This window comes from Rhopalosiphum maidis, chromosome 1, assembly GCF_003676215.2.
Source record: "Rhopalosiphum maidis isolate BTI-1 chromosome 1, ASM367621v3, whole genome shotgun sequence".
NCBI lineage: Eukaryota > Metazoa > Arthropoda > Insecta > Hemiptera > Aphididae > Rhopalosiphum > Rhopalosiphum maidis.
In genome coordinates, this window is record NC_040877.1 from 22,083,912 (window position 1) to 22,097,470 (window position 13,559).

Below are 13,559 nucleotides of genomic sequence, written 5' to 3' on the forward strand. Positions count from 1 at the left end.
AAACCAAATTTACGGATGCATTTTGTACGAGCAACGAAGTACACAGGGATAGCTAGTTATGTATAAAATTAAAATATTTAACTACGATTTAACTACGTTTTTTATATAAGTAAGAAAATATTATATTTTTAAGCTTTTAATACATAACATTATTATTCATGTATAGGTATATATATATATAATTATAAATAAAAAATAACGTCAATACTAGGGTTGTATTATTTATTTATGGCACCAATTAAACTACTATTTTTGGAATTTGTCACATAAAAATGTAGGTAATACAAACAACTATTATAAACCTTAATAAATGTTGTGTTTAATACGATTTCATAATTCAAATACTATGTCACGCATTGCTATACTTATGGAGTTGTGTGAGCAAAGTATTTATAAAAATTTCATACACGTGTAAGGTGAAGTAAGGTAGTTAGCAATATGCACGTACGTCCAATGCATTCATAATTATTATAACTATCTGTAAAATGTATATGTGATAATAATTAGCATAATAAATTGCCTAGTCCCGGTGCTACAACAAATTCAATGTTCATCCGGCATAACTATATGTCTGTATTATCAAAGGTATTTAAATTGATTCGTGGCATAAACCAAGGTAATTACCAAGAACAGTATAAGTAAACAATTTTAGAATTCGTATTATTTTATTATTTGGGGAAATAAGTGTGTATTAAAAAACAGTTTTCACGAGCAGAAGGAATAACGCGTGAATTCTAAGAATGGTTGAGTAAAATGCAAATACATGCTAATCAAGTGGTATATAGTTTGTATTCAGGAACAAACTGTGCTTTATGTATTATAGAAGACTGTAAATTTAGGGCTTGTGCATATTGTGTATGACCGAAACTCGAAAGACTTTAAGATAAATATGTTGTGAGATTTTCATCAAGCAAGTTAAAACTAAATATCTGCTAACTACACGCAAGATAATCAGATATTGAAATAATCATAGTTGAAATTTGAATCTGCGTATAATATAATATTCTACCTTGACTTATAAGCCTTGCAAGAGCTAGTCGCGGAGCCATTTTACTTCCAAGTGTCTTGATATTGATCACATACCAACAATATTTATTAACAAAATATCAAACACTAAATAATTGTGTACAATTCTCAATTCTACACTACAAGCAGAGTTGAAAAAAAAAAATTATAGATATATTACTTTTTATTTTGTGGTGATTACCATTGTCCAATCGGTGCTTTAAACTGCTCAACTATCAACTATCAGAGGTGTCATCAATATATAGCGTTATTGAAAATCTGCAAGAAAAAACATTTTTGAATCCTATGATTAATTTGATGAAATTTTTAAAATCACATTAGATCTGCGTAATACTAAAATATTTAATCAATATAAATATCGAGTTTTTTTTTAGGCTTATTACAATTTTTAAGTCATTGCAAAATAATAAAAATAAAAACGAATGTGCTTATCGTAAATTTGACCGCCTATTGATAATATTTCTTCACAAATATTATACTGATTAAAAACACCATCAACAAACAGTGTCTAATTTTTTATTGTTTAATTAAGGGATGAACAATTCAAAGCACTTCACATGTATATTTCGTATTGCTTCGTTCACAATCTAATGTTAAAAAGGGAGAGGGGTAAGTGGGTATCGCTCTGTTGAACAGTATTAGATGGGAAAGTGATACCGTTCTGATTTACAGTAGGTGTCGAGTGAGTTACTGTGATTGATGTGTTAAATTTGAATTCAATGATATATCGTTGTATACGAAAAACGATTCTGAGCAGATACGATCTATCAGTCTGTATCACTAAGTATATTTCATATTACGTCTTTTTATATTGCTATTAGGTAAAGTAATTTATTTTATTATTAGTAATAGAGCAGATTGAATTAATTTTTGCCTAAACATTACATTTGAAAACATTATTATGTGTATAAAATATAATAATATACGAAAAATTGTTATGACCCTCTAAATAATGATTTTGAGCTTTAATAAAACAATGAATATTATTATTAATAGTTGAAATATGTAATTTTGTTTAGGTAAGTTATGTGCGTATAAGTACTATGTATAAGCAAATAACGTTTTTGAATTATAATAAAATAATGAATAAAAATTGTTATTTATATGTCGGAAATTCAAATGTCTATAAAAAAAAACTGTGCTTAGATATTTTTTTAAATTTTTTGATTTCAGTATGAACTACTTATGATAAGCTATGTATTATATTTTTAAGGCTTAGATATAATAATTATACATTTTATAATTTTTCAACTGCAAACAATTTTTCAAATTTTCGTGATTTTGAAGAATTTTGTAATAATTTGATCTTCAAATGCTGATTAAAGTAAATTGTGCTTAATATTTATTTTAAATAATTGCATATTAACAAAAAACAATTCATGTGGGATGATCTTGTATTAAATTTTCAAGCTTTTTAACCGAGTGAAAAATTATTATCGACATTTATAGAATAAAACTAAAAAATTAAAATATGGAAATGTTATCATGAATAAAAAATGATCATACAATAAAAACATCAACGATAATATAAACAGTCATAAAAAATTAAGCATTTTTATTTATTTATAAATTCCTTTTTTAAATTTTTATGAATATAATAAAATAGCTAATATTGTTATTCTTTGTTTAAACGTTTGACAGAGTAAAAAAAAAATATTTTATGGTTTATAAATGTTTAATGTTTAGTGCTCAAAAATAGAAAAAAATATTTTAAAAATTAAACCATGTATAGAAAATGATAATATAAATCTAAATACACACTTAATAAGAATTTCAATAATCTACAATTATTAGTTTTTAAACTAAAATAAAAAAATCAATTTTATCAAATACAGGTTTAGCGTAAAAATGTCCGTTTTTCTTTTCTTAATTATTAAGTAAAGTACTCAGGATTTCCCAAAGTATCAACGAGATCCAATCAATTCATTACCAGAAACCATTCTCAAAGTTAGAATTCGAAACATTTTTACCCTTCCAAAAGATCAACACACATAAATGACGGACAGACATAAAAATAAACACACACACCTCAAAATCAGTACATTCATCGCTCAGCTCAGAATCTAAAATATAGTCTATGAACGTACTGTATTTTAAAACTAGTACTACTTTTATTTATAAATATTATAATTTATATTGATGTTTAAATATGTAATAAAAACAGTTTTCATTTAAAATTGTTATTATGTTTACATGGTTTAAAATGTTTAAATCATTATATAAATATATATTTTCATACTTCTATTTATTATATTTTGTACCATAGTTTGTAATAATTAATAAATAATACGATAATAACATTATATTATTACATTTTATCATCAACATTTATATCGAATATTCAATTGTTTTCACTATTGAATTATATATAAATAATACATACATGTAAATGCATTTTAAATCTTGAACGTATAAAAAATATTATATTAAATTGTGGATATAGCTGGTATAGGCGTACGAGTATAATCTACATAAGGTTGTATTATTGAAAATATTATATAGATATGCTCGTCTACTACAGGTATAGATAACTGCATTATCGTCATTGTCCAATCAAATGTTATTATTAATGAAATATTGAAAAATAAAGTAAGTAAAGTGAATAAAAAATTCGAAAAGGGGATATTTTTAATTCATTTATTTAGGTATATGGAATGTGGATACAATCTATTCAACTTGGTATAATAGTACGTGAATATACTACTATGAGTATTACAGCTAGTATATTGCTAAATGCTAAGTTCTAAAAAAAGAAAAACTCCAAAACATTTGTCCATTCAGGAAATAATCATAGTTATTCGGTTGCTAAAAGATTGTTTTACCTTTAACTTTCAAGCTATCTGATGGACATACTTAATAGTTTGCACTATCCATTTCCCAGCCGCTACCTTTACCGAATGCTTACAGTTAACACTGTTTACCTTTACACTTTTACAATATATACTATACTATATTATACTGCATATTTATTTTTATAATACATTTCCACGGAAAATGGTTAATACTCTAACAGTAAATATAGTAATTCAATTTTAAAATAGAAAGAAATATCCAAAGGGTAGGTTAATATCATTGGACAGGTAAATGTAGGATAATTTTTTTCAGTTACTATACTTTAATTGCATATTAAACTATTTTTCTCTGAATCTCCAATTAATTGGAACAATATTAAAACTAAAATAGACAATATTTGTACATTATAGCAGTTATTGTTCAATTATTTAAAATATTTTATAAGTTTCGTTTTCAATTTTATGTCGTATTATTTTACACGATATACAGTGTACACGATATTATATCAACGTCGAAAACGTATCACGACCGTCAACCGACATTTTCAATATATACACAATATAAATATATAATACATAATATATTACAGCCGAATGTTAAACAAACAATAATGGTGAATGTGTATGGCATTATGGGTTGTATGGATTTAAGCTGATATGAAAATAAATATAATTTAGCTATATCTACATACGGTTAAATGTATATATGTACTAATATATTATGAATTTACCTATGCGCATACATAATGTTAAGATTGATCCTTTATGCGACTGTCAATACAGTACATATTATATTCTCTTAGATATATATATTATAGTATGATATATATTTCACTTTATCTCGTATATAAATGGGCACATAAAACGTAAATGGTATATAATATGTATAGTAATATACAGATGGCTTTTCAGGCTTCTGTATGGAGACATGAAAACAACTCATTTGATATAATCATTACCCTTATCGTTGCAGTGGGTGCAGGATTTACTTGAAGAAGAAAATTATGTCATCACTGAGTTGTCGAGCGTTTGTGATATTATAAAATTAATTATTTATTATTATTATTATTATGAGATGCGGTTTGAGACGAAAAACAAGACTCTAAATTACAAACCACGATGGTATATATTTTTTTAAATCCTTTTCGTCTTTTATACGATTTTAATAAATATACGCATATTTCAATTTTCAGATAACCAATGAACTATATCTTTGATATACGTTCAGTTTTAAAATTACCATCAACGGTAAAATTTATTCTCGCTGCAATACCCGTGACCAACGTTAACGTTAACTATTTTTTTACTGCAGAAAAAATAATTAAGAATAAAAACTCACATTTACCAAGAAAACAGTTATAGACCAAGTGGTCCGTAAATACATAATAATTATTATATTGGTCGAGGTGAATTGGACGTGCGTATGATTCATTTTCCCATGGTTACAAACAAGGTTCATAATAACGCAAACAATATTACTTATTTTCTTATATATTTATAAAATATTTTAACTGCGATTTCCTAAGATAATCAAATATCAAATCATTAGATTATTACATTTATCATTTTAATAAATAAATGTTTATATTCACTATTCATATTTAATATAAATCCAAAAACAACATAAATACAAATTAGTTTCGTAGTTATTAGGATAAATTTGTGTATAATACTACAAACAGTGCAAACGTATCGTAACTTTAATGTAGCATATGTAATATATTATGTTATTATATTAAGTAACATAAAGATGCATACTTATTTAGTCACAGCTTCCTAGAATTCTATTCGTTTGCGTAAGTGGTACTTGTGAAATAATAATGTTTTGAATATTTTATAAAAATATTTAATAGTCTTACGATATTGAAATTGTATTATGTGAGCATGACTATACTGCGTCAGTATATATTAAATTAATTTAATATTATCATCATTACATTGTATTACACGCCCGTGCATAACTTTTTATTAGTTTATTAGTAACAGACTGATAATTTAATAAAAAATTTGCTTCTAGAGTTGATGATAAATTGTTATCCCTCCATATTTTAGAGGAGCTATTCAATAAGAAAATAAAAAAATGAATATCAATATTTTTGGTATAAATATACATAATATACATATATAATGTATAAAATAAAAATATAATATGAAATAGCCGTTATAAAATTAAAATAAAAAATAAATATAATCTCTAGTACATAAAAATGTCAAATTATTTTTGAAAACTTTACCGCACAAGAACTTTATATCCATATTTTATAATAATAGTATAATTACAAATTATAATTTATAACACTTAAATAAATTAAATAAATTGTCAGTGAATATTTTAATATTGTTATACTTAAAGACTTATACTTAGGTAAGTAAGTACGATCCGTTTTCGAATTTTCAATCCACAAAGGACTATAATATTATGATATTATAACATAAAACAAGATATAGTAGTTAATATAGTTAAAGGAAAATTATAAATATACTTAATTAATTGATGTAAATTTTATTATTTTAAATAGTCTTATCACTCTGATATCCATCAATCTAAGGTAATCAAAAATATTTTTTATACTGATATGGATGATCCAACATTAATTTTCTGTCCACTCGAAAACAATTAACTACTCTCAGAAACACGTGATGTTAAATAATTGATAATCGATGATGAGTTGCAAACTCGTAAATGGACTCCACGGGCTTTACGCTCGCGCACCCGCGTCAGCGCAACATCCAAAATATATACTCGTCATTATAATATACAATAGAATAATATTTTAACCGGCGGAAGCACTAATTAATAACTGAATTATTCGTCTCGCTTCCACGCGATATTATGATGTATATTATATAAAAACGAGTTTGGCATGTTTCGACGAGTCGCACAGCTCTATCGCTAAACCGAGTGCACGTCATGCGGAAATTAGCCTACAGGCCAGGTGAATACATGGTAAACGAAACCAGCAAACTGCGAAACTTCGTTGTTGTGCCGCAGTACTGCGGTAATATGTTATGTACGCGATTTGTTTGAATATATATATATTTTTTTTTTTTGAAATCCCTGCAAGACGAGTTGAATTCGTTCCAGTCTGCTCCGTTTCGGGACCTCATTGTCACCGAGCTAATACACAATAATATGATACATCACAATACACAGCAACATTTATGCGTAAATAGTGAACTCGGTAAATACCTATTTGCTGGTATTATAAGTACATTATACCGAAAGCAACGCACGCGAGTTTGCGGAAACATAGTGCGTTAGAGGTTAGAACGCATATGTGTGTATATCATAGGTATAATACGCATACGGGATACTATATTATATAATATTCCAGCAGAATATTGATAAATATAATTTATTGGATGTACCTATTATAATGCGGACAGAGGGTATGATTTTCAATCGAAATCCTCTGTACACCAGTTGGAAATTTTATATCATTTCCTTCCGTACATAAGTACACCGTCATAACCATACACGCAAAAATACACGCTTATACGATAGTGTATGCATTGGGCTTATTATAATATGTTCCACTTAAATACCGAATTCGAATGAACGAGCTAAATACGTACGTATATCGATCGTCGCGCCGTATTGTATTTTATAAAATATTATATAAACGCGTGTATAGTAGTGTTCCAACAAGCGGCACCGATTTTATTACGATACCTATATAATATTATATACTTTATTTATCTGAAAGAACGCATTAATGCATTATACATGTATACATTGTATTTAGAGTGCGATGGCGTTTGCTTTGAAGTATCTATTATTCTTGCGTTATAATATAATAAGTCTATTGACATTTTTCCAAGACGCTATATAACCCACATTATGTATTTTTTTTCTTATATAGGAGTATACGTATAGGTATAAAATATATATTTATGATTTAGTATTTTTCTTTGATATCTTACGTTGTCGTATTATTTTTCAGTAAAAACAACTATTTTATTTACATAATTTGTTACGAGCTATTTATGTTTTTTTATGACATCGTGAGCGCGTTTATACACACCTCGGTATACCACTCACTATAATACGTATACACAATACACAATACATATGCATAAGCATACTAGCAAAGTGATACATATTATTGCACGGCGTTTTTGACAAAGCACAATAATAAAATATGTTGAATTATGTACTTACTGTTCTTTTTTCGTCACGACACCGTTACAAAGACAATATTATTATTATTATTATTATTATTATTATACCAGATACCATTATATATATTATACTCGATATAAAATTAGCAATGTAATAATATCGTACCGTTAATACTTTTATTAACGTTATATATTATATATTTAAATCGAAGCCTATTTAATAAAAGTTTATTTAAATTGCCTTAAAGTAACTGCTTTAGTTGGAATATTCTCAATTTTTTTTTTTAATATATAAACTTAAATCATACACTTTGTTTCTAATATAATATATAATAGTGGTTACTCAATTTTAAACGTACATAGAAGAGCTTAATTATTAGCCTAAATGACAAAATATAATACAATACAGAAATATATATATATATAATATACAACTATAATAATTACTGTATTATCTGTAACCAATGACAGCCCTAAATATATAAATACAAATATTTGATTTTTGTGAGTCGAAACAAAATACATGTATGAGTTATCTTATAACAACCTATATGGGTTAAAAAAGGAAGTGTAGTCATAACTTTGTGAATAAGATATTCAAAGGTATTTAATATCTTCATAGTTGCCATTTGCGACGGGGTTGCGCGAACTAAATTGAAATTAATAAAGGCTTTTGGGTAAGGTTTATAAATGCAATTGGCAAGCAGAATTTGTTCTAGTTGTTATCAAACCAACATTGCAAGACACGAAATGTATTATTAAAATTGATTTACAGTATTGCTATACAGTAGTCCAGATGTCCGGACCGATTGTGTCTGATGTGCAGTAATAGAATATACTATTGTAATAATCATATATTATTGAAAGAAACTGGACACTATTCGTAACAAAAAAAAAATATCGACGTTATTTTCTTTGTGATCGTTGTATTGTTATTTTAAATTTTTTTTCCATATTATTGAAATATAATATTGTATTATATAATGAGGTCATTGTAATAATTAATATGAGTTATATTAATGATAAGGTCTGAATAACTATATATATATACATAATACACGGAGATTTGTTAAATGTAAAACTCGTTAACTTATGTATTATATATTATGTACTCATAAATTCCCCTTTTATAGACTGTATTATTATAATTGAAATGTTACATAAAACTTTGATTTTCTTTTGTAATTTTAAACGAACATTTAGTATATATATATATATATATATATATATACAAATTATTTTCCAGTGAAGCTAAGTATACGTTTATTATAATATGATGTAATATTTTATTGATAGAAATCAGTAATTCTAATTAATATTACGAACCCTTAAAAATTTCTACTTGAAATACCACTTGCATAATTTATGTATGTATGATGTAAAATATTCATTTGTTGAGTGTTGAGTTTAAAATATCAATTTTTAATAACATTTGTTGTGATCGAATAAATTGTCATAATATTCTTTTCTTAAACACTACTTTTGTCCTATTTTCGCAAAAAACAAGAAAAACACGAGAATCGATTGGCTTAGTAAGCTTATAAAATATTATCATTTTTGACTTCGAGTATCTACTATCTATATATTTTTTGTAATGATATACATACTGTAATAGTTTTATTATAGGATACTTCTAGTGAAACACGTTGCGTTGTTTTCCGGGGGAAAAAAAAATCCATAATAGCCTTCTAACGGATTTAATGATTTTTAATATAGGATGAATTCATATCGAATGAATGTTTTATAGTTATTTTATTTTAGTTTCTGTGGTTTTATTGAGCTAAAAAAAAAAGTAGTAGAATAATAAAAACAAAAATAGGTACCCCATAAATATTATATTATAACTTTATAAGTAATAACACCGTGCACAGTGCGCCGTCGAGGCGGTATATGTATCGTCACCGCGCATTGTGTTGTTATTATTATTATTATTATTTTAGTGGGATATATATCGCCCGCGAATAGAGAGAATATAGCGAATACAAGGGAAGAAAAAACAAATCTAAAGTGTGCATAATCTCCGCTCGCCGGGGCTCGTTATAAATTATTCTCTATCCGTAAACCCACATATGTATAGTATAGCTAGCTTGTTTTGTGTGAATAATAATATAATATTATGTATCCGAGATCCCCGTCAGATTCCAGATTCCAGCAGAAAACTCTCAAACGCATCGTTTCGTTTGTAGTTTATTTTCGTTTTGTTTTTTCCTCATCGCCGTAGCGTGTTGACGGAAAGTTATTACGGCCGTATACGTGCATATGGTAACATAGGTATATAATATATGGTAGACGAACACGAATCCACGCAGTTACACGGGAAGTAATACATGATGGTGAACATTTTATCACAGTGATGTGACTATGTATTATGTTATTTTCTTGGTAAATTTTTGTATTTTTGAGAACGTTTCGTGTACATAAATTTAAGTCATAATAATATAAGGCACACAATTTCTGAAAACGTTACCATATTTTTACTAATTTTAATCTTAATATTTTTAGGTATTCAATTATTTAAAATACAATAACACTATTATAGCTCATAAATTTTATATTTCGAATTCGAATATTTTAATAAAACTATCGAATATCGAAAATTAAATCAATATTTAGTTGGTACTTATATAAGTGTTATACGAATTTAGTATATAAATTAAAATAATGAATATGTTCGTTTAAAAAAGTAAAAAGCTTGAGAAATAATAAAAATATTATGTTGACTTCAAATTTTATAGAAAGAGTTTCAAAAAATACACATTATATTTACTGAAAAAATGACAGGATACAGACGATACGGTATAGTGATAAAAGAATCACTCTGTATATATTATATTATTTTTTATATCCCATAAAGTCTAAAGATTCCCTTTCCACGGTAACACTCGAGCCTCGAGATGTCGCGATATTATTACGAGAAAATGATTGATTTTTAGCTGCCACCAACCGTTACTGTGGCTCGTGGATATCAAACGTTTCGATAACGTCATATTATAATATACGTACATATTTGACGATTCTAGCGTGTCATACCTATGCGATTTGGCCTTATCCACTGTTGTAAAATACCTTCATCATAATAACATGTTTAATATTATACTCTATAGTTTATATCAGGGGCTAAATTGTGGCTGGTGTTTTATCATAAGATGCGAAACACATTTTTACTAATACATTTCTTTTAAAAAACAGTATGTATTTAAAGAAGTTATTTAGTATATATCTATATATAATATATATATATGAAATTACAATTTATGGAAAAAATATAGTGTTTTTGATATAATATTTAAATAGTTGCGTAATTATTTTTTTTTATTTTAACGTATTTTTTAATATTTAATTTAACCTAACGCGTTTTTTCATGTTTGTTTTTTTGGAAATTTTCAAAGTCTAGATTATGTCATATGTGTTATTAGAGTAGTCCTTAACAATTCTGTTAAATTTGAACAATACCTTAAATGCCTCCAATGGGTGGCTTTTTATCTCCTGTCACTCAAGCCATGTTACCTCCACCGCACACGCTTATTGTAAAATAATAATTACCGATTGTGTATTAAATAATAAATGTTTTTAAAAAAAAATAATTGAGCAATGCTTAGATTTTATTATCTTTATTCTTAAGTATAAAAGACTCATAAGAATATAAGAACAATATATGTTGTTCCAAAAATGTATGTTAATTTTTGGATATTTTGTATCAAACACATGTTTCCAAAATAATTTCGATTATTAAGAACCTTTTTTTTTTGTAGTTTTATATTTTTTTATATTGTTGCTGGCCATTCTTGCTGTATACACAATATAAACCCCAGGAAATACAAAAAAACTATCGAATTAATAAGATTTCAAAGTTCGTGAGAGAGAGCAAAAGAGAGTGACCAACATGTATATTTCATAATAATGCGTGTCACATTTCGCAACAGTTAATTAAGTTTGAAATCAGATCGAATCAGACTCGTAAAGAATTGCAATTAATTTAATAACATAATATTATGGATCTTTATTTGAAATATAATTTAATATTCACTGTTAATTAATACTTTTAATTATAAAATGTAATAAAATACAAGTATATTATAATGAAATATATAATTACTTACGTATTATGGATTATATTATGTTATTGGCATCATTATTACATCGTATAACCATAAGATCACCTACGTCAACGATCGATACCTATATATCAGACAAGAGTACGATAGATGGTATTATTCAATATTGGCAAGTACTCAAGAATAATATTTATGTTTTGTAATTATTATTTAAATAAAAAAAATTATTATTTGTGAAATTTGAGTAAAAATTTTTTTTTTAAAACTACATATAGGACTGCAGAAGTATATATCGTGTAAAATTCAATGAATTTTAAATAATTTTAATTCACTATTTTGAATAAATTACTTACAATAATATATTCATACATAATTAATTATTGAATATTACTTGTTAACATTTATATCAAAGGTAAACTTTTTATAAATATTTGACAGTTTTTTTTGTTTGCTCGTTTAAAAACCTTGAATATTTGATACCATGTACCTATTGTACCTGTTGTACCTTATTATAAAAATAAATGTATTATGTTACCAAACAAAATCAATGGTAGTCGATCTGAATTTATCAAATTTTAAAAAGAATCCTGAAAGGTTAGGTTTCAGAGGAATGAACGAAAGCTTTTATCCAAGTATAACGCATTTTAAGGTTTCATATCCGGCGTGATATTTGATTGATATAGAACTACAAGCGTATAACAAAATCCACAGCCGATATATATTTTTTTTTTTAATTATCCAATTTGACCACTAGCATATTTCAATAACGACATGCCGTGTTTAAAGCTTATCGAAATCAAGACCAAAATCAACCACAGTTATAGTGACAACTATTACAACAAACATGTTACGTTTTATATTAAATATATTTCGATAATGTTGGCTTCAAAAAACTCTAAAAAAATAAATTATGGAATAACCATTTGTAATTAGGTGTGTTTTGCAAATAAATAATTTATTTTTTATACATTTTATTAATTAAAAAGACAACTCGAGAACACTCGACCTCTGTAAAGAAATAAATAATAACAAAAAAATTGATTATATCAACATAATTCATAATCTTGTTTTATAGTTATGATAATGTACATTGTACAAAACTTTTTTTCTTATCTTGATAATGGAAAAACACCGTATACCTACAAATATAATGTAGTTTTAAAAGAACAACACGCTAAAAATTAAATAAAAAACTTTTTTTATCGCAAACTTATAATGTTTGAAGAGTCTTTGACTTTAAAAAGTAAAATATTTCCTATAGGTAGTTTGCATTTGGTTTTATTTTATTTTTAATACACAAAAAAAATATATATATTTCTTATTAAATCATACAATAATATGACGATGTATGTATTTTTAATTTTAAACACAATAAGAATAGAATAACATGTTACGACATAGATATTTAGGTTATCGTATGGTTTTTAGAATTGTGTTTTTATTATTATTTATAGAAAACATATATTTCAATATAATGTAATTAAGTAATTTGTATTAAACTGAAAAATTTCAAAAATAAAAATATACATATCATAAGTATGTATAATAAAACATTTCAAGTAAC